Source organism: Gopherus flavomarginatus, chromosome 16 (genome assembly GCF_025201925.1).
Source record: "Gopherus flavomarginatus isolate rGopFla2 chromosome 16, rGopFla2.mat.asm, whole genome shotgun sequence".
NCBI lineage: Eukaryota > Metazoa > Chordata > Testudines > Testudinidae > Gopherus > Gopherus flavomarginatus.
Genome location: NC_066632.1, coordinates 5210869 through 5233689, shown reverse-complemented (window position 1 = coordinate 5233689; position 22821 = coordinate 5210869).

Here is a 22821-nt window from a genome sequence, read left to right as displayed (position 1 = left end):
CCCCGGGACTGCGCTTCCCAGACCTTCAATTCCAAAACTTGACACTTGCTTCTCAGGAACCTTAGGTAACATGGGGATACTGATAATGGCCTCCTTTGTAAAGGACATTGAGACCTTCTGAGGAAATGAGCTACAGAAGAGGTAGGTAGTCCTAGGGTGCAGGTCCAACACAGGCTGGTCTGGCCCCTCTCCTCAACAAGGGGTCAGCTGCTGCTCTGGATCTGAAAGGCTATTGGTATCTCCTCAACCACCAGGCCTTGTCATGAATTAGGGATGAAGCCCCTTGGGTTCCTGACCAGGACATTGGTTATTCCTTCCCATGAGAATCCACCCTTAAGATTGGAGACTGGCCACTTCCCAGGGCTTTGGGAGATGAGTCAGAGCTGTGGGACACCAGTGTGGTGCTGAGGTGGGCCAGCTACTGCTCTCATTTACCCGGGTGCAGGGCAGGAGTAACGCTACTGAATTCAGTGGGGTTACGCCTGATTTTTCTGATGAATATTCCAGCTACTGGGGATGGTTCTGACAGGGCTTCTCATGCACAGGAAAGACAGACCCTGCTCCCTTCCCCCACCTTGAGGAGCAGCAATCAGCTGTTTGTAATGAACCAGCAGCTTCCTCTCCCACACAAAGGCTGCAGTGTCTGGAGCTGGGTGGGAGCAGGGAAGAGTTTCAGACATACAAGGCCCCGCTTTCTCTCCACGTCCTTCACTGCTGTGTAGGTGGGGTCGTACTGAGCTCCCCTCTGACAAGGAGTGATGAGCTGGGGGAACAGACTCCAGGAGCATTCTGTGTTTGCCTAAGCACTCCACTGTGCCTAGGAACTCAGCACAGGGAGCTGCTTTGCCAAAGTGACCCCTTTTGGCTGGTGTTGGGTTACAAATCACTTTAGTAGGAAGTGCAGGGGAATGGCATGTTGTCACCCTGATTGTGTGAGGAAAAGGGCAGCAGAACTGTGCTTCACCTGCCCTGAGTGACCTTCACTCGCTAAGCAGGGGGTAGGGACACCAAATCCCCTGAGAGTGAGAGAGAAAGAGGGTCTGGACAGGTGTTTAAAGACAGAGCTGATTAGACACACTGGAGAGTCTTTGTTTTAAGTGATTGCTGGAGCTGAAATCACTGAGAACCAGGTCTAGCCGCCGAGCCTTAGGGCACGTCTACACTTAACACGCTGCATCGGCACAGCTGCACCGAGGCAAGTGTGCTACTGTGGTACTTTAATGGAGACGCTCTAAGCTGACGGGAAAGAGCTTCTCCCACTGGTGTAGTTCATCCACCTCCTTGAGAGGCGGGAGCTGTGTTGATGGGAGAAGCTCTCCGGCCAACGCAGTGTTGTCTATCCAGCGGGTCAGGTTGGTATAATCATATTGCACAGCGGGTGGGAGCGTGTTGATTCCCGCCCCCCAGTGACGTAGTTATACCGATATTGGTCTGTAGGTCAGACCAGACCTCAGTTGTATACGTGGTGGCAGCAGCCACAGCTGAGGCATTTCTCGATGCCATCTCCCCACCCTCCATCCCTCTAGTGGGAGTTGAACTCACGTGAATGCTCTGAACTCTGGGCCTTCGCCGACCAAGGGCCGCAACTGTGAGTGGGGTGCAAAGGAGGGAAAGGGAAAAGGCAGGTTCAAGGAGAATTTGTTGGACTTTCACACCGCAAGGGGAGAAACTGAGGCAAAGGACACTGCCCAATATATTCTGGGGTAGGCGTTTGCTCATGTTTAAGGATATGACTATGCCATGGAGGTCAGGGATATGAGGCCTTTTCCCCTCCAATTAGCTCTGCCCCCTAATAATCCCCACTCTAGAACTGACCAAAGGGCAGGGGGCTCCGTAGCCTGACAGGGGACGCAGGCCACAGGGCAACCCCAGCCAGACAACTGGGCTGGACCCTACCTGACAAGGCCTCACTGCCTGCCATTATGCTGATCTTCTTGACTACATGTAAGGGAGTGGCATGGAGCATGGCAGCATGGATGGGGAAGGCTGTCTCCACCACTAAGCGTCTCCTGTTCCCCCACGGTGGGTGGCAGAGGACCCTCTTCAGTTGCCCAGCCATGGCAGGCTTAGGGGGGACCCACCGGAGCTCTCAGCCACTGCGGTGGGTGAGGAGACCCTCAGCAGCCCATCTCCTGTTGGAAGTGGGAGACCCTAGACCTCCCACTTGCTGCACGTGGTGGGGAACCGCAGGCAGTGGGACCACTCACAAGTGCTCAGGTGCTGTGGGTAAGGAGGACCTCCAAGCTCCCACTCACCACAGTGGCAGTGGGGGACCCCAGAGCTCCAGCATCAGTGGGTGCTGAGCTGAACCCACCTCCCCATTTGGTCAGGATATTTTTAGTGGAAGTCAGGACAAGTCACAGGCTTCCATGAAGTTTTTTTTATTGCCCCTGACAAGTCCATGATTTTTGCTAAAAATATCTTAGCCTTAGTCATGGTCACAAGCTTTCAAATCGTGGTTGTGGGGTTTCTCAGATTACTGCCAGGTTCCTTTCCCCTTTGTTATACACAGACTCAGTACTTGTGGCAAGGAATGTATTGCCTCTTAGAAGCACCTGGGGTGGTCTGAAGTTTTCCCACATTACCGGGTGGGAGTGCAATGGGCTCAGTCACAGAGATCCCCTTGGGCCTGTCACCTGACGTGCTGAAATTACCTCTGAGCCACATTTCACTGCCAGCTTGGGTCTACAGAACCCTGCCTTGTTCAGCCAGACATGCTAGCGTGCTGCAACACAGTCCCAGGGTCTTGGCCATGCCCCCAAAGCTGCAGACCTTAACTAAAAACAGCTCAGCAGGTTACCTATCTCCAGCACCCAAACATCCAGCTCCCAATGGGACCCAAAGCTCAAATACATCCATTTTACTCTGTACAAAGCTTATACAGGGTAAATTTGTAAATTGTTCACCCTCTTTATCACTGATAGAGAGATATGCACAGCTGTTTGCTTCCCCCAGATATTAGTCACTTACTCTGGGTTTATTAATAAACAAAGGTGATTTTATTAAGAGTAAGATTTAAGGGGTTTCAAGTAATAAAGGACAGAAAAAGTAAGTCACAAAGCAAAATAAAACAAAACACGCAAGTCTAAGCCAAATACATTACGAAACTGATTACTGGTAATATCTCACCCTCAAAGATGTTCCAATAGGCTTCTTTCACAGACAAGACTCTTTCCTAGTCTGGGCCCAAGCCTTCCACCAGGTAATGTCTTTGTTAAACCCAGCAGATATCTCAGGTGGTAAGCAGGGGTTTTCTCACGACTGGCAGCCCTTTGTCCTGCTCCACCCCCTTTTATAGCTTTGGCAGAAGGCAGGAATCTTGTGTCTCTCTGGGTCCCTACCCCTCCTTCTAAATGGAAAAGCACCAGATTTAAGATTGATTTCATTATCAGCTGACATGGTCACATGTCACTGTAAGAGCCCTAGTCTCCATTCCCCATGGGCTGGCCCACACATACACAGGGAGGCTTTCAAGTAGCTAAGGCCATTTACAACTGATTGTGTCTGGAGCACCCTTAATGGCCCCCACTTAATATGTTTACATCAGTGACCAGGCCCCAGGCAGTTTAATAATCACAGGCCTGACTCTCAGCTACATTCAGGGGCACTAGGCTGTTCTGGCAGCAGAGCGGCCACTCGAGAATCCCCCACCCTGCAGAAGGGGCCACCCCAGCTGATGCGGAGCTGCTGTCGGGGTCCTGCACCCACCCTGCTCCTAGCCCCTGATGTAGGACGAGGCCAGGGCCCAGAACTGCAGCTATTCCCTGGCCCCCAGGATCCATGGGGGAGGATCGGGGGTGTGGCTGGGGCACACTGTGCTGTGGCTATTCTCTCCTCACCAGGGCCCATAGGGGGTGGGGTGCAGTGTGCTATTTCCATGGCCCAGACACGAGGCCCCTTCCCAGCTCAGGGGGACACTAGCAGCTCAGATGCTGTGTGCTGGGGCCAGTGAAGGTCCCCTCTCCTCTCCCCAGCACATCACTGCAGCACAAGGAATTTGCTGTGCGGGTCTGTTTATGCCCCATCCAAACGCTGGGCACAGGGGTGAGCTTGGCCCCATGCTCTGAGGGAGCAGGTGAGGGTCACGTCTCATCCCAGCCTCACTGACGGCCTCGGGCCACTGCCAAAGCCGGCAGCATCCCTGGTGCAGCGCCAGGCCTGGAATGAGCATTTGTGTGTGTGTGTGGGGGGGGTCTCAGCGGGTGGGGGCAGGGGAGAGCTCACCCTGGCAGCTGTTCTCACTTGCGTGCATGAAGTTGGCTTTCCTGGAGCTGGGCTCGTAGCCATCGATGCAGGTGCAGGAGTAGCTCCCAATCATATTGATGCACTTTGCGTAGGGTCCACAGTCTGGCGGGCTCAGCCCCAGACACTCCTTAATATCTGTAATGCAAGAGGGGACGCTCTGTACAGTCCTGGCAGGGAGACGTTCCCTGTATCACTCACCTGTACTGAGCTGGGTGATGGGACCCAGGCGACTGGGACCCTAGCTGGGGTGCTCAGCACTGCTGCCATTCTGTTCCCACTAGGATCTATGGGGAAGGATTGGGGGTGTGGCTGGGCACACTGCGCAGTGGCTTTTCCCTGCCCCCTAGGGCCCATAGGGGCAGAGTGCACTGTGCTATTTCCATGGCCCAGACACGAGGCCCCTTCCCAGCTCAGGGGGACACTAGCTGCCCAGATGCTGCTTGCTGGGGTCAGCGAGGGTCCCCTCCCCTCTCCCCGGCGCATCACTGCAGCACAAGGAGTTTGCTCTGTGGATGTTAATTCCTTGTTCAAGCTTCAGGCACAGGGGTGAGCCGGCCCCATGCCGTGCAGGAGCAGGCGAAGGTCACCTCTCATCACAGCCTCACTGACGGCCTCGGGCCACTGCCAAAGCTGGCAGCAGCCCCTGTGCAGCACCAGGCCTGGAATGAGCATTTGTGTGTGTGCGGGGGGGTCTCAGCAGGTGGGGGCAGGGAAGAGCTCACCCTGGCAGCTGTTCTCACTCGCGTGCATGAAGTTGGCTTTCCCAGAGCTGGGCTCGTAGCCATCGGTGCAGGTGCAGGAGTAACTCCCAGCCACATTGGTGCAGTTTGTGTTGAGGCCGCAGTCTGGCGGGCGCAGCCCCAGACACTCGTTAATATCTGTAATGCAAGAGGGGACGCTCTGTACAGTCTGGCAGGGAGACGTTCCTGTATCACTCACCTGTACTGAGCTGGGTGATGGGACCGAGGCCACCAGGCCCCTGGGAGCTTAACAATCACAGGCCTCATTCTCAGCTACGTTCAGGCTATGCTTGGCTGCTCCGGCAGCGTAACTGCCAATTGAGAATATGGTGCATTGAAAACTGCATTAGCATCACAACCTCTCACTTTATGTCTGCAAGGGGTTTACAGCACCTGCTTGCGGGCTAGGGGGCTCATGTGACAAGCTTAAGCCCTGAAGTGGGAGCTTTTCCCTCCCTTCCAGAATTGTTGCCCATTAACTAGCACAGCTCCATGCATTGTCATTCCCCGTAGAAACAGCCAGTCCCCCTTTAAAACTCGACACATTCACAGCTCCTTGCCGCAGTGGCAGTGAGTTCCAGAGACTAATGCTGCCTCGGGTTGAGGAATATTTCCTTGTATCTGCTTTGAATTTGCCCCCTTTTCAATTCAATTCAATCCACACACTGCCCCTTGCTCATTGGTCTTTCTAAAGCTCACGATTTTCTAAGCTAAGCTGATTTTTGTTTAATACCTAGGATTGTCGTCATGGACTCAGCCATGCACTTAGGACCCACTGGAGTCGAGTTAAGTGCGTAGCTGTGCAGGGATGGAGCTAAGCATGTGCTTTGCTGGCTCGGGGCTCAGGGTGCACAGACAGGGACCAGCACAAAGAGATTTTGCAGCTGGCAGCTTCCAGCCTCCCCCTGTGGAGACACCAGCATGTGGGTATCCCCTGCCAGGGGACTGGCATTGGTGCATGCGCTGGCTTCACCAGCCCAAAGGGGTCTCCAAATCCACTGGACCGTGAGCCCAGAGAGACCTCTTGGTCTGTGCCCTCGGCAAACTCCCTGCCCTGGGGGAGCGACGCGGAGCTGGGTAGTCCGTGTGTCCCTGCACCATGCCGTTGGAAGCCAGGGTGTCTCAGGGAAGCCTGGGGCTGGGCTGGCAATGCCAGTCCCAGCACATCCCCCTCACAGCGCTGTCCTGGGGGAGCGACATGGAGCTGGAGCAGAGAGAGCCTGGAGCAGGGGCCTGGTCCAAGGCCCGAAACAAAGTCAGCAGAAGTGATGCTCTGAGCAAAAGTCCGGCCCTGTGGGACACTGAGCCAGAAAGGGTTAAGCAACTTGCAGGCTAAATGACCCAAGTTCTGCCTTTAGAGCCACACTAGAAAAGGAGCCAGGAGCTGTGTTTCTGGCTCAGGGGAAGCAGCACGGTATCAGAGCTGCTGTTTTGTTGCTGGCTTGGTGAATCTAAGGCCTGGTCTACACTACGCTGTTAAACCGATTTTAACAGCGTTAAATCGATTTAACGCTGCACCCGTCTACACTACACTGCTCTTTATATCGATTTAAAGGGCTCTTTAAATCGATTTCTGTACTCTTACAAAACGAGAGGAGTAACACTAAAATCGATATTACTATATCAGATTAGGGTTAGTGTGGACACAAATTGACGTTATTGGCCTCATTATATTACAGTAGCTACCCACAGTGCACCGCTCCAGAAATCGACGCTAGCCTCGGACCATGGACGCACACCACCGAATTAATGTGCCTAGTGTGGATGCGCACAATCGACTTTATAATATCTCTTTTATAAAATCGGTTTAAGCTAATTCGAATTTATCCTGTAGTGTAGACGTAGCCTAAGTATTATAAATAACCAGCAATTTGCGGGATTGTCGGCCCCACTCTGTAGTTTGCCCTGATGGAGCAATCTCAGTGGGTCTCCCCCAGGCACCAACAGTCACACTCTGCCACAAAGCAGAGGCTTCTCTGTAAGTTTACCGTCCAGTGCATTGCTGGCACAGCTAAAACACAGTGACTGTGTAACCACATCCCAGCACCAGATTCCCATGCCTAGCGCACGATCAGATGGTTTGATGGGTGGGGAATGTTTTGTCTGAAGCATCAGGAGTAAAGTACAAAGCCAAGCGGTGAATAAGGGAAGTCTTGTCTGAAGCAGCAGAAGAAAGGCACAAGGGGGTGTTGGATAACAAGCATGTTGTGAAACACACAAGCTGGGACGTAGGTTGTTTATCCCGGATGGTTTGTCTCAGTCTGTAACTGTCGGGGTCCGTTGGCAGAGGCAGACATGTAGCCGTGTCCCCGTGGCATCTCTGGGTGCTGGCACCGGGCTGCATTGGCGATAAACCTGGCCGAGCGCCTTGGCCACTGACTCGACTCTGGGCTGTCTGGGCACTTCGATGGAGGTCTGCCGGGCCGGCGACCCAGCCAGAGCCGGGACAGCACACGGAGCCGACGAACGCCAACCCCATGTCCTTGCCCCAGACTGCTGGAACTCGGGGGGCCGCAGGGAAGCCTGGGGCTGGGCTGGCAATGCCAGTCACAGCACATGGCCCTCACAGAGCTGCCCACGCAGGGAGCTTGGGGCCGTGGGAGGGTCCCTCGAACTAGCAGCTGCACCCTCTAAAGGCCAGAGCCGAGCATGGCTGCCTGCCCCCAACAGAACCTCAAGCAATAGGGGACTGGAGGCGAAGTCAAGAACGCTTTAGCCCAATTCCTGGAGCCGTTCCCGAGGCCCCTTCCCAGGCTCAGTGGGGCACTAGCAGCCCAGATGCTGCTTTTTGGACAGGGGCAGCTCTAGGTATTTTGCCGTCCCAAGCACGGCAGGCAGGTTGCCTTTGGCTTGCTTGCAGGAGGTCCCCGGTCCTGTGGATTCGGCGTCACGCCTGCAACCTGCCTGCTGCCCTCGCAGCGACCGATAGAGCGCCCCCCGTGGCTTGTCACCCAAGGAACGCGCTTGGCATGCTGGTGCCTGGAGCCGCCCCCGTTGGTGGGGCCAGCGAGGGTCCCATCCCCTCTCCCCAGAGCATCTCTGCAGCACAAGGAGTTTGCTCCATGGATCTGTTTCTAGCCCCGAGGGTTTATTCCCCATCCAAGCACCAGGCACTGGGATGAGCCCGGCCCCATCCTCTGTGGGAGCAGGGAGGCTCATGTCTCATCGCAGCCTCGCTTACGGCCTCAGGCCACTGCCAAAGCCGGCAGCAGCCCCGGTGCAGCACCAGGCCTGGATCGAGCATTTGTGTGTGTGAGGGGCGGGCTCAGCAGGTGGGGGCAGGGGAGAGCTCACCTTGGCAGCTGTTCTCACTTGCGTGCGCGAACTTGGCTTTCCCAGAGCTGGGCTCAAAGCCATCGATGCAGCTGCAGTAGTAACTCCCAGCCACATTGTTGCAGTTTGCGTTGAGTCCACAGTTTGGCTGGCTCAGCCCCAGACACTCGTTAATATCTGTAATGCAAGAGGGGACGCTCTGTACAGTCCTGGCAAGGAGATATTCCCTGTATCACCCCCCCCCAAACCCCGCACTCCCTGCACAGAGCTGGGTGAAGGGAACCAGGTGATCGGGGCCCTGAGCAGTTAGTGATTAAGGCCCTGTTTCCAATTTACCAATTTATGCTGCGGGAATGTTGGAAACAGCCCCCCTGAGCCTCCTGTCCCAGGTACGGGAGGGGTTCAGCCCCACAAACACCCAGATCCCCCATGTGAGCAGAGGGTGGGGAGACTTCCCCCTGGGGTTTCAGGCTCCCCATGTGTTGCAGGGGATGACAAGCTACCTCTCCTCTGCCCCCTCTCTCCTTGGATCCCTGCAGGGTGGAGGTGGGGGGGGAAGTATAGCCAGGGCTGCCTCATTCTGCTCCTCTGGGCAGAGATCCATGGGGCCCCTCTGCCCCTGGATACCCCTGATTAGGACCCTGGCTGGGATTCAGATGGGTCAGTATGATGGGCTCGCCACCCTGTTCCCAATTTACTCCTGACTCTTGCTGCAGCGGCTCCTGCTCTCACTCTGGAGGCCCCGGTTTGATCCCCAGGAAGGCTGCCCTCATCTGTGCTGCTGCCCCCCCTCATTCTCCAGCCGGGCTGAGCACCTCCACCAGGCCCTGGAGTCAGTGGAGTAGGCTGCTCCATCCCTTAATGCCCTGCTCTGTCCCAGCCCCAGCAGGACAACGTAGGAGCCCCGTTACCGTCACAGGTCTCCATTGGGTCGGTGAAGAAGCAATTCCCCCTTGACTGGTATCCATCTAGGCAGGTGCAGTGGGTGTTGTTCACACACTTGGTGTTTGATGGGCACAGCCAGGGTCAGCCAGTGCAGAGCGGCTCCCCTTCCCGCCCCCCAAATACACACAGTGGGATTGACTCCTTTCACGAGCCCCATTCACTGATTTTCGTCACAGACAGGCAGAGCCGCCAGAGCCGGGCGTCGCTTGAAGTGAAACGTTTTCGATCTAAATCAATTTTTCTCCTTTTTGTTGCTGTCGTCGTTACTCTTATTAGCTTCAATTTCAAACCAAAATCTCACTTCAAACTAGAAAATGGGAATTTTTCGTTTTGTAAATTATTTCATCTCCCCCCACAGACAATTTTTTTCCCAAGTAAAACCAAACATTCCTCTGAACCAAATCAGCATTTTCTGTCAAAAAATGGTTCCCTGGGAAATTCCTGCCTGACTCTGCTCTGGATTGACTGAGAGCAGAATCGGGAGCGAGGCTAGTTTGGATCCTGAGCTGCCTCCCATGACCCAGATTGTGACTTGCCTACGGGGGCTCCTGGATCCTTTAGCTACCCGGTGTTTGGGGCTCTACTGGGATCTATTCCTCTGACCAGCGTGAGGGGAAGAATCCCAGGGCAGCTCAGCCAGCTGCAGGGCTTGGGATCGGAGCAGACAGAGCAGGGGGGGTGCAGCACTGTGGGACCCCAGTGGGTCAATGGGAATTTGTCTGAATCCCATCTTGGGATTCACAGCAGAGACACAGAATCCCAAATGCCCCCTCTTCTTTTCTCCCCTGCACGCACCCACCATGCTCTATAAACCCAGCCCAAGATGGCCAAGCCAAGGGGCTGCTCCCGGCTCGCCAGACCCGACTCTGCTCTCCTCCCACAAGGGAACGGGACCGGAGGGAGCGGAGGCTGGAGACCCCGGGCAGCTGGGAGCACTGGGGAATGTTAGCCAGAAGGAGTCAGCCTTACCTTGTATGCCATGATTCTGGGCCATGGTGCCCCATAGGCACAGGGCAATGCAGAGCCCTGGAAGGCAGAGACAGGGTGAGGCACCATGGGCAGATGGCAACCACCACTCAGCTGCACACACCCCCAGCCGCCCCAGTCCTGCCAATCCTGGGCCAATGGCCAGTCAGGGCCCTGAAGATGGTGGAATTAAAAATGCAGAAACCTGGTGCTCTGGGAAATCAGCCCTAGCTGGGATCCCTGGTCATATTTTTAACTGGTTCCAGTTGGGAACTGGGCTTTTGGCCAGAGCAACTGGGTCTTTTATTGTGTGTATGAGCAACAAAGACCAGGAACCCCCATTGTCAGGGCCAGATTCACACTTTGGGTGCCCTAGGCACAGGGGCTCAGCAGCTGTCCCCTACCCCTTCCTCCAGCTTGGAGATCTGGGGACCCCACTGCCTGGAGGTGGCCGGGAGCTGCAAAGTTCCCCTGCTGCCCAGAAGCTCTTAACCATCACAGGTGGTGGGGTAAACCCACCACTTTTAACTTTTAGGTGCCGCCCAGCGCCCCTCCACCGAGTGCCCAGTGCCCCACACCCCCTCTGCCCAGAGCTGCCCCATGAACTCCCCCAAAGACCCACTCTCCCAAGCCCTGCCCCCCGGCCCGCAGTGGGGCAGGATGGGCAGGATGGGGGAAGCATGGAGCTGTCTCCCCCTCAGCCGGCCCTGCCCCCTGTTGGGACCTGAGAGCGGCAAAATTTGAATTTTTAGGTGCCCCATAGAATGCCAGTGTCCGTAGGCACGCGCCTACTGTGCCGAAGCAGAAATCCGGCCCTGCCATTGTGCTGGGTGGCACCCAGAGCCCACCAAGATCAGGACCCCTATTGTGCCAGGTGCTGCACAGAGCCGACTGAGATCAGGGCCACATCACGCTTGGTGCTGCAAGGACACACAGTGACTCAGTCTATAACCCAAAAGGCTCATGGCAATAGGAAAAGGGAGAAGCATTCTCTCCACTTTACAGATGGGGAAACTGAGGCACAGTGAGGGGTAATGACTTACCAAGGTCAGCAAGTATGACAACACAAAAAGACAATACAGGCTACTTTTGATGTGATTTTCACCCAGGTATCTGCCCAGATCTGCAGCCTCCTGCTGGTGTTTATTCATTTCCTGTTGCTCTGAGTCATTAACCACACATGGAAGAGAAAAAACAGATGATAAAGGACCCGGGGCCGAGTGCCCGAGGTGCTGTGCAAAAGGGAAGCACAACAGGCTGTGGAACTCCATTGTGCTTTCCTAGAATGGGAGCTAGAAAGGGGGCGCAGCTTTGAAATTCAGCTCCGGCTGATCTCTCCCGGGGAGACTTTATGGAAGACGAGGGAGCTGGGGAGGTGACAGCATCACAGTTCCCCTGGGAGCGAAGGCTGAGCCATTAATTCAGAGATTCTAAGGCCAGGAAGGAAGCAGGCTGATCCGTCCTCTTGCACTGCACGGGCCAGAGAATGACCCAGGGATTCCTGCATCCAGCCCATAGCTGGGGATGGAGCTGGCACAGGGCTTGAGAGAGGACAGCCCGTCTGTTCAACTCCGCGTGATGGAAATGGCTGTTGTGTGTTCCCACTGTCAGCTGCCTGCACAATAGCGTGTTCAAACTTGCACTTGCAGTGGTATTCAGAGCGGTGCACTCTGGGCAGCTATCGCACAGAGCACCTCTTTCTCTTCTGCTGCTAAGAGTTGTGGGCAGGTGGAGGGGGTCATGGGGCATCCTGAGTCCTGTCCCAGTGCCCCATGGTGGATTGCTTCGCATGCCAGCAATCCCTGTGCTTTCATCCACATTTGGCACCATCTTTCAATGGTTTGTGTCTTGTGCACCCTGCTTCTTTGGGCTGCAGGAATGGATCCCGAACGCTTGACCAGCATGCTGCTGACTCTGACCACACGTCACAAGCAGGGCCGGTGCTTCCATTCAGGCGACCTAGGCGGTCGCCTAGACCACCAGGATTTGGAGGGGCGGCATTTTGCCACCCTCAGTGGCAATTCGGCGGCGGGGGGTCTTTCCGCGCTCCGGGTCTTCGGCAGCAATTCTGCGGTGGGTCCTTCACTCGCTCCGGGACCCGCCACTGAAGTGCCCGGAAGACCGGAAGCGCAGAAGGACCCCCCTGCCGCAGAATTGCCGCCGCTGACCGGGAGCACGGAAGGACCCCCACCTAGGGCGCCAAAAACCCTGGCGCCACTCCTGGTCACAAGTGGCAGTGCAGTCATTCCTTAAACTACAAAGGCAAGAGGAGTGTCACATTGATCTCTCCACATGTAGTAGCTACGATACGAGATTGCTTGTGGCATTCACGGAGGTGCTGCTGACTACAGTGGGGCTCGGGAAACAAGCACTGAGTGTCAGGATCACATCGGGATGCACGTCTGGGATGACAAGCAGTGGCTGCAGAACTTCCAGATGAGGAAAGCCACATTCATGGGATTGTGTTATGAGCTCATCCCAGCCCTGCGGCGCAACGAAACAAGAATGAGACCTGCCCTGCCTTTGGAGAAGCATGTGGTGATTGCACTGTGGAAGCTGGGTACTCCAGACTGTTACCAATCTGTTCCCAACCAGTTTGGAGTGGGAAGGTCTACCATTGGACTCGTGTTGACCGAAGTCTGCAGGGCCATTAATCGCATCCTGCTCCAAAAGACCGTGACTCTGGGCAATGTGGGTGACATTGTGGATGGCTTTGCACAAATGGGCTTCCCTAACTGCGGAGGGGCGATAGATGGCACGATTATTTCAGTTCTGGCACCAGAGTACCTAGCCACTGAGTACATTAATCACAAGGTGTATTTCTCAATGGTTCTCCAGGCACTTGTCGATCACCATGGGCATTTCATAGACATTAACACAGGCTGGTCTGGAAAGGTGCATGACACGCATCTTTCGGGACACTAGCCTGTTGAGGAAGCTGCAAGCGGGGACTTTCTTCTCAGACTAGAAGATCACCATAGGGGAAGTTGAAATGCCCATTGTGATCCTGGGAGACCCAGCCTACCCCTTAATGCCATGGCTTATGAAGACATACACAGAGCAACTTGACAGCAGCAAGGAGCGGGTACAACAACAGGCTGAGCAAGTGCAGAATGACTGTTGAATGTGCTTTTGGCCATTGAAAAGCCCACTGGTGCTTCCTCTATGGGAAGCTGGACCTGACTGATGACAATATTCCGATGCTTATAGCTGCATGCTGTATGCTCCATGGTGTTTGTGAAGGGAAGGGTGAAAGCTTCACTCAGGTCCAGATCGCAGAGGCTCAGTGCCTGGAGGCTGAGTTTGAAGAACCAGAGACCAGGGCTCTTGGGGGCCATAAGGCTCAGGGATGCCTTGAGGCTGCAGCTTGAAGCTGAAAGCTGCAAATATTTGTTGCCATGCTCAGGAGTGCAGTGCTTGTAACGCTAGGAGGTGATTGGTGCAGACGATGCAATATGTGGGTTTCACATATTGGTATGTTGCTTTGCAGGGCTCTTTTTGCTTTCAATTAATAGAACAAAAATTGCTTTCAAACCAACACAATTCTTTTATTAAAAACAACAACTGGAGGAGAGAATCAAACAAACAAAGAACATCAGCAGTGAGGGGAATGGGGGAAGGAAGATTCCAGAAGGAGGAAGGGTCCTGGGACAGCTAAAGATTTGTCTATGTCCAGGGATCATATCCAGCCTTCTCCTTTGGAGCACAATGCAGCAGGGTCGCCCAGAGTGTGTGTGTGTGTGGGGGGGCAAGTGGGGCAATTTGCCCCAGGTCCCGGGTCTTGCAGGGGCCCCCAGGCCACAAGAATATAGTATTCTATGGTATTACAACATTTTTTTATGGAAGGGGCCCCTGAAATTGCTTTGCCCCAGGCCCCCTGAATCCTCTGGGAGGCCCTGCAATGCAATGGGTACCGTGCTTCAGCAGGACCAAACTGCAGAGGAAGGGTGTAGTGAGAGTCCACAGGGCTGGACTGTGAGGGGGGAGGAGTGGAAAGCCACAGGTACAGACTGGAGCCAGGAGGTTGATAAGAGTGTGTCAGTGGAAGAATGCATCGTAACATCACCAAGAAAGTCCTCCTTAGTTCTTCTTGACTGCTTTCTAATTCTGCGCAGCCGATCAGCTCCGGATAATGAAGAGGGAGGCTGGGCTCCCAAGATCATCTCTGTGAAGCTTTAACACAACCTTTTACAGAAGCAGGATTGTTTGCAACACAGAGAGCCCTGATTCAGTGCTTTAAACACAGACAGTACTCACACACCTGTCACTAACTGGCTGACCCCAGGCAAGCACACATGAGCCACATGACTCCCAAAATGGTGCGTAGCCACAGGGGCAGGGGAAATCACTCTTCTTTCACCATGCTGTGCACTGGGCACGTGGCTCTTCCGGAGAGCCAGCACTGGGGGGGATTGATAATTATTCCTGTCCCCACACTTTCCACAGGATGTGATCATTCTGGAAGATATCTCACTGCTGAAGGTCAGCAGGGATTCAAGGGAGGTTCTTCTCCAAGACTGCGGCTTCCGCCCTGGCCCCTATGGAGCTCACCTGTAGGCAACAATAGTCACCCCACCACCATGATGGCACAGGGACGCAGGAAAGTTACTGTTAATGAGGCAAGAAACAAAGCAGCTCTGCCAAAGAACCTGTAGCAGTAGATTGCCCAGTATCTCCACTAGAGTTTCCTGGAAATATCTGAGGGAGATTCCCCTGAAGTGAGGGAGTCAATCAGACTAGGCATATGGTGGGACACAAGCCTACTTTCTGCAACCCTCCTTCCCTCAACAACTCACTTCAGCGATTCCCAAAATCAAATTCACTTATCAGGGGCCTCCTTTCTTGTTTGCGCTTTGCCAACATCCGACAGCTGTGACTGGCTAGCCTCTTTCAGGGTAGAAAAGAGCTCCTGCCTGCATGCATCTCTGACCTCCAAGGCATCCTCTGCCTCTGGGTCCCCCTCACCCTCTACATCTTCATCCAAGATTTCCTCCTTCTAGCTCAGTCACTTTCAAATGGCACACGAGCCAGCGAAGTATCCACAGTGGTCTTTGCAGTGGAGGTGGGGTTGCCACTAAGTATCGCATCCAACTCTTTGTAGAACTGGCAGCTCGTGGGTGCAGCACTGGAACAGCGGTTTTCCTCCTGCACCTTGTGGTAGGTGTTCTGCAGCTCCTTCACTTTGACTCTGCACTGCAAATTGTCCCGGTCATGGCCTCTTTCTGTCATGCATCGTGAAATCTGTCTGTTGGTGTCATAATTCCTATGGCTGGAGTGCAGCTGGGACTGGACAGCCTCCTCTCCCCAAATATTGATGAGGACCAGAAGCTCGGGGATTTTCAAAATGCCAAAGGAATTTACTGGATGGGGATGATGGTTGGTGACCTGAGGGCAGGGCAGTAGAGTTCAAACCAATGATCAGAGAGGCAAAAACAGGCATTGTGGGACACCTCCCAAAGGCTAATCGCAGCACTGTAATTGACCTAGGTGTCTACGCTGGCACCGCAGAGCTGTACCCCAGCCAACAGAAGCTGTGGAGCTGATGCTGATGGTAGGAGCAGTGCGCAGAGCCCACCTGTCCTTCCCTCCCCCTAGGAGCTGAAGGGACAGCTCCAACCAGCCCCACCAACCCTCCCTGCCCCACAGCACCAGCAGGGGTCCTGGGCCATGTGCTGCCACCCTCCCAGGACCTGCGACAGCCCTCCTGGGCTGTCTCCCCTGGATCCGTGGTGCTCCCCAAGCCACCTTTCCCACAGCACCCACAGCTCCCCCGGGTCACCCTCCCAGAGCACTCATGGTCCCTCGGCCCAAGTGTTAGTTAAGGGTATACAGTACAAGTCATGGTCAGGTAATGGGCTGTGTATTTTTGTTTACTGCCCGTTACCTGTCCATGACTTTTACTAAAAATACCCGTGACTAAAACATAGCCTTAGTAATAGCATATTATAGGAACAAAGGTTCAATACAATTCCAATTTGTGGGAACCTGTCTCCTGCAGCAGTGCTGAATTCATCTTACAAAGAAGGCTTGCATCCAAAGTCAGACCCCTAAAGCTGTCCTTTTTATAGCCAACCTGTTTACAAGGAAAGAGGTACTGAATGCATCCTCTATGCAGCCGCATATCCCATATATTTCTCAGAGTTCTCATGGTATGAACTGCCATCTGTAAAGCAAACCTCTTTTTCTCCGAGGCTTAACACTTCATCTACTGGGGGTACTTCTTCAACTAACTTTGGTTCAGTTTCTGGAAGTGGGCATTCGTGCTTCTCTCCTTCCGTCAGGAGGGCATATGGTAACATCACTGCTGGTTTGTTATTCTCATAAGTAACATCTCTGCTAGTTAACATCAAGGGCCATTGGGCCATCCTGGTATTTGATACTCCTTTCCCCTGCAGTTTCTCTGACAAAATATACTTCAGGGGAGAGTGAGTTGTTTGTGTTATAATAGGGGCTGTGCCAGTAGTCAACGCAAAGCTCCAATAGCCCACACCGCAGCTAAACATTCGCTTTCAGAGATTTGAAACTGCTGCTTCTTCTTAGGGGTTAATCTTCTAGCCTTGTATGCTACTGGTATTAACTTCCTGCCAATTTCCTGCATCAACATCACTGCTAGACTTTGTTAGGTTGCTGCCAACTTACTCACAAATGGCTTGCTTATCTCTGGGAATTTCAGTGCTGGAGTTGGCATCAAATTACAGAAACCTTTTTCTTGTTCAGGCCCCCACTCCCATCCTACTTTCTTTTTCAGTAAATGCCAGAAGTGTCCAGTTAGAGTGGTAAAATTCCAGATGTGTTTCCTTAAATAGTTAAACCCTCCTAACATCACCCTCAGTGCATGAGAATCCTCTGGCCTTGGTAAACTCATTAATAATTTCATCTTTTGTTGATCTACCTGAATTCCTTGTTCATCTAGGGTCACCCCCAAATAATTCACTCTCCTCTGCACTAGTTGGGCTTTCTCTTTATTAGCCTTGAAACCTGTTTCCTGGATGAGTCTCAACACTTTTCTAGTCCGCTCTGTCACCTCCTCTTCAGTGTCCCCCCACACTAATATGTTATCTACATACGAGGTGACAGTCGCTCAATCCTCTCTGTATAATTGATCCAGCATTTGCACCACATGTTGGTATGCAATAGCCGGAGTGCGGTGTAGGTGTTGGGGAATTCTTTTAAATAAGTACTGTTGTCCCTTAAAAGTAAACGCAAAGCAAGCCGAAAAATCTCTGACACGTATCGAGTTAAATCCCAATTTATATTTACAATATTTACACCTGCCCCACTATCCAAGAGGGCATCTTTGGGTCCATTATCTCCCACAATGATAGTTGTCCTAGGCCTCTCGTTTGAATCACATCTTCATCTATTTATCATCTCCCACTCCTGAGGACCCATTTCCAGTGGGAGTGACTTGTCATCAGGGCTTTCCTATAGACCAGGGTTCTCTGAATCCTCAGCTTGCATAGCTGCAACCTTTTTCTGCTCCTTAAACATTTCTTCTTCCATCCTCTGCATTTCTTTGATAAGTTCATCAGTACGTCTCTCATCCCACTTATCCATATCTACTCACCTCAATTTCAAATACCTCCAGGAGATATTCTGAATCACATCTACTCCCATCTGGGGCTGATTTTGATTATTCCACCCTCTGTCTCCTTGGGGTGGCGTGTTTTGTCCTCTACTATGGCCTCTTCCTCTCTCATGGTATCCTGATCTATAAGCACTCTCATCTGAATATGTTATTGCTTCAACAGAAGGTACTCTGGGTTTCAATCCTTCTATCTGGCTTCCCCTTTTCATCATTTGTTAGCATATTATCCAGCGCTCCAATGCATCCTTAACAGTTAACCCCTCATCCTGGGCTGCTTGGTTCACCAAATTAGTGCTTCTGGCTGCCTGTCCAAAATATTTTTCTCTTGATCTACTGCCTGTCTAATCTCTCCAGTGGTAGCTGACCTGATTAACCTATAAGATTCACTCATATTTAAATTCTCTGTTCCTCCTAACTCTGCTCACTGTACTAGCCAAGTAGCTAAATTTTTCATATTCAATGGGCCTAATGACTTTACCATCAACTATAAATCTGATGAACTTGCAGGCATTATTAGTGTCTGTTCTGACAGTATCTCCCTCACTGCATCCTTAATGGTTGATCTCCATTCTACCACTGCTACACACTTTTCTGGCTTAGGCTCTCCCGGCTTGTTTCTTATTTCTTCCCACAACTTAGTATAAAGCCCCTCTCAAGGTTGGTCAAATTCCCTTTTCTCTTAACCCCCTCACAGATCCTCTCCATACCAAATATCACTGGAATCCAAACCCAAATCCAAATCTCTTTCTTTTTGACACAAAGTAGTAACTTGCAGCTCCTGTATTTTTCCTTGGTTTTTCTGTCCTGCTATAGTTCTCCTGCACCAACTGTGAGAAACGCTTGTGATCTCCTCTTCCTTTCCATTAGTCAAATATCAAAATAACTGTTTCATTCCTATCACTTGATGATCTAATTTATCTTTGTCTGCTTTAATCTTTTCCCAATCCATTATGCTTCTCTCCAGTTCCCTATTTTGTCTCCCCATTTGTTCTGAGTTTACATTTTCTGTGCCTGCCTCACTTCCCGCTCCAAATTTTCCTGGCAAGTTTTAAAATTCTCTTGTAATGTTTGTAACTCTGCACGTATTCCCCCCTTCCATGCAATTGCCTTTCTACCACTTGCCACAACGGCCATACTACGGCCGTTTGCTTTTTACTGGCATTCGGCTTTCACATTTGTACATCTTTCTCAAACCTGTTTTCTAAGGTATCAAATGTTATATCCATTTCCACTGCACCTTCAACCCAAGTGCATGTCTCAAATGCAATAATCTCCTTCTCTAACAGAGAAGGGGCTTTAACTTTAGTCCACTGGGTTTCCTCTTCCACCCCTTTATTTATCGTCTTAAACTGTATTTTAAACATTATTACACTAACACCACATGGTGTCTCCCCACACTTTTTTCCCCCCTCACAAATCTGTTACAAATTTCACAAATAAGGAGTCACCCTTATAAGTCTTAAATAAGGACTCCCCCAACACTGTGAGATCCCATCTTGAAATCCAGCACTACTTAATAAATCCCCCCGCTCTGCATTCTCCACCACTTGTTAGACCAGCAATAGAAGTGTCCCTACAGGATGGGGAGCAAGCAGATACTGGACACAGTGTTGATATATAATACTCTAAATACTCTTTATTGATAACAAAACAGACCTTACTCACTCCACATTCACACCCAAAAATTACTATACCAGAGTCCAAAGGTGAGAATGGTCCCAATTACCAATCTAGGTTCCTTCCATCAGGATAAGATCATAAGATGCGAGGAGCCAGCAAAGCCACATCCATATCCACACTGGACTCTGAATCCATAAACAACTCCGATTTGCAGAAATCACAAGCATCTGTTTATGGTCCATTCAGTCACGTCATGGGTTCTTTGCCTTTGTTTACTAGCCTTCTAGCCTCACAATTCCAAAGAGATAATCCTGGGTGGGCCGCCATGACCCAAGGCATGCCATTTCCTGAAATTCTTATACAATTTTATATCGGTCCAGCTGGTGTTATTTCCTTGTCTGATGATTTTCTGTATTTTTCTTGGAACATAAGATTGTTTTTGCACAAAGAGTTCTTATAGTCCTTGAACTTAAGTCTATGCTTTGGATGCATCATTCATACCAGGACTCAATGATATATATCCCAACAACTCTATGATTCTGCACTGACATGGAGAGGAAATGATTGGGCCAAGGTCCCTGACCTGAAAACTGTAACAATGGGAAGTGTGACCACAGGCGTCTGTTCCCCCAGAAGAGCATGATGACGGCTCCTATCCATATAAACAGCACCACCGAGAGGAGCAGAACAGAGACATCCACAGCCATGCATCTGGACTGCTCCTACCACAAATGGGACAACTCAGAGCAGTGAGCCTGGGGCAAGCAGTAAAGGTGAGCTGGCCTGAGGAAGGGTGGGCTTGTGATTAAGGAGCTGCCCTGGAAGTCAGGATGCTTGGGTTCAATTCCTGGCTTTTAACCCCCTCGCAGATCCTCTCCTTACCAAATATCACTGGAATCCGAATCCGAATCCCAATCTCCAGCCATATTTTGCACCCGTTTGTAGCAGTAGCAGCTGCACTGCAGACCTTGGGGCCACTGGCAGCTCAGTGTAACATAGAGCAGCCACAACGCAGCTCTACATTGTACCGAGGACCAAGTTAATGTCCAGAATAATGAATCCCTGTGTTGAGCACAGTGCACCTGTAGCGGAGGATCACAGCTAGTATGAGGGAATGGCCATCAGGAATCTTGGGTGGTAACTGGGAGGAAAGTGCATTTTATAGTAGCACAGCTGTCCCTACAGATATCAGTTTCCCCTCCTGACAAATTTTACTCTGCCATCAAAACTCTCATGTCTATAATGTCTCGGGGTCTTCCCAAAACCCAGCTGGATTGAGATCTGATAAGAAGAGATTCCGAGAGAAATCCATCCGATTGCCATGACAATCTAGATGAGAGGATAAAGAAAATATTTCTATTCCTCATTGGACTTGGCTGATCTTTTTTGGTTTTATGCCTCAAGGGATGAGAGAGTCAGGCTGGTGGAAGTTGATGTAGCTCCTTGGACTTCAGTGGAGCTGAGCAGACAGACATCAGCTGGAGATCTGACCACAGCTCAGACAGGACTGAGATTATTGTGGGGAATGAGACAACCACAGGAGGTGGAAGCAGCTCTTAGAAGATGTGGGAGAACATTGTCCTGCTCCTAGGATCACTGATTGTCACTTTTCTACCAGTGTCTCATTGGCTGAGAGTGTTATCCTGCTGGGGAAGCCTTGGCATAGATGGAATTCGTCTGTCCCAGGAGTAGGCATTTGCCTGGGGCTCCCATAAACAGCCACTGCTTGGGTGAGTGGGAATGAAGACCTGTGTCCTTCAGGACAGACCCGAGCTCAAATGAAGTAAGAAAGCAGTAATCTAGACAGGGGAGATGTGTGGTGGTGGGTCTCCAACCATCCAGCAGGTGGTCCATGCCAACCCACCTATAGTTGGAACCATTCTACAGGGGCAGGGCCAATGGGAACCACCATGGTGCGTGTCCCTGATGCCCCTGGATTACCTTAATGCAGTCCTGGGTCTGACATTTCTACCACACTCCCGCTGGGCGGGTCATTGACTTCCTAATTTTCCTCTGGGACACTAAACACTGTAACAAGCCTGAACCCATCTGGACAGGATGGGTATCTCTGTGCAGCACGTCCTGGGCACTGAGAACATCATAGTAACAGTGGGTTAGTGCTCAGACCCTGCTGCTCCAAAAAGGGCCTGAGCCCCAGCTGAGTAGAGGCTGGCTGCTGTTGTGGCTAAGGCATGGGCTGGAACTCACAAGATCTGGCTTCAGTTCCCAGTTTTGCCACTGACTTCCTGTGTGGCCTTGAAAGAGTCACTTCATTTCTCTGTGCCTCAGTTTCACTATCTGTGAAATGGGTAACATTTCTTGTCTATTTGTATTATAACTGTCTTTAGCTCTGTGTCTATGCAGTACCCAGAGCAAGGGTACCCAATCTCAGTTCCCGTTTGTGCAGCACCTGGCACAAAGGGGCCCTAATCTCAGGTGAAGCTTGTAGGCAGCACTGTAATATAACTCATTAATAGCTATAAGTGAAACCCATTTACATCCTTGCAAACGATTGCCCTTGCTCCGTAAATTTCACACACTCCTGGATGAATGGTCCTTATCCAGCGCTCCTCAGAGGTGGAAAGCGTGGGTGGGGCAGCATGAGGTCCTGTGTTGTTATTTAAAATGGAAACTGTAGTGAGGTGGCCTGGCTCCCAGCTGTCCCGGAGAGGGATGAGCCCCTCCGGATGCCAAAGTGGGCGGAGCCACTGGAGCCTGCGCCCGCCCCCAGAGGTCACAGCATGGGACAGGGAGTACAAAAGCCCAACCCCAGGGCTCAGAAGCTCCACGGCCGCTGGAGAAGCCAGACACTGGTGGCTTAGCTCCCGCTGGGGAGAATTCTGCAGCCTGTGGCCGACCCGAGGACTGGCCATACCAATCAAGGCCGGATGCCGACCAGACCCCGGAGAAGCTATTAAGCCTATCTGTGAGAGCTGCCAAGCCTACCACTCGCCAAGTACCCCGAGGAGCCCAGGGTGCTCGAAGCCGTAGAGGACGCCGACCAGACACAGGTACTGCTAGAGGGGGAGGCAGGAAGTAGCCCGGGGGCAGCGGACCCTAGCCTGGCTGCGGCACACCCAGAGCCGATGTCAGTGTGTTACAGCCGGGATCCCCACTGACACAGCAGCAGGTCACCTGGGACGCAGAGGAGTGGGCAGGCCTGCGTCCCCCCTGCCACCCCACGCATGGGTGGCAGTCTCCCCCTCGCTCCGACGCTCAGGACCAGGAGTCTGGGCCTGTTCCTGAACTATTTACTAAGCCTCTGCCTCAGGGCCTGAGCCCTTGGCTGTTTCCTCCCCCACCAGGCTAATTCCCCGACGCACCGCACCTAAATAGTAAGACGGCCTGGCTCCCAGCCTCCCCAGAGAGGGATGACCCCCAACCAAACACTCATCTCCCTTTTAGAGTTCGAGATGTCCAGAATTCAACGTATTTAAAGGTCAA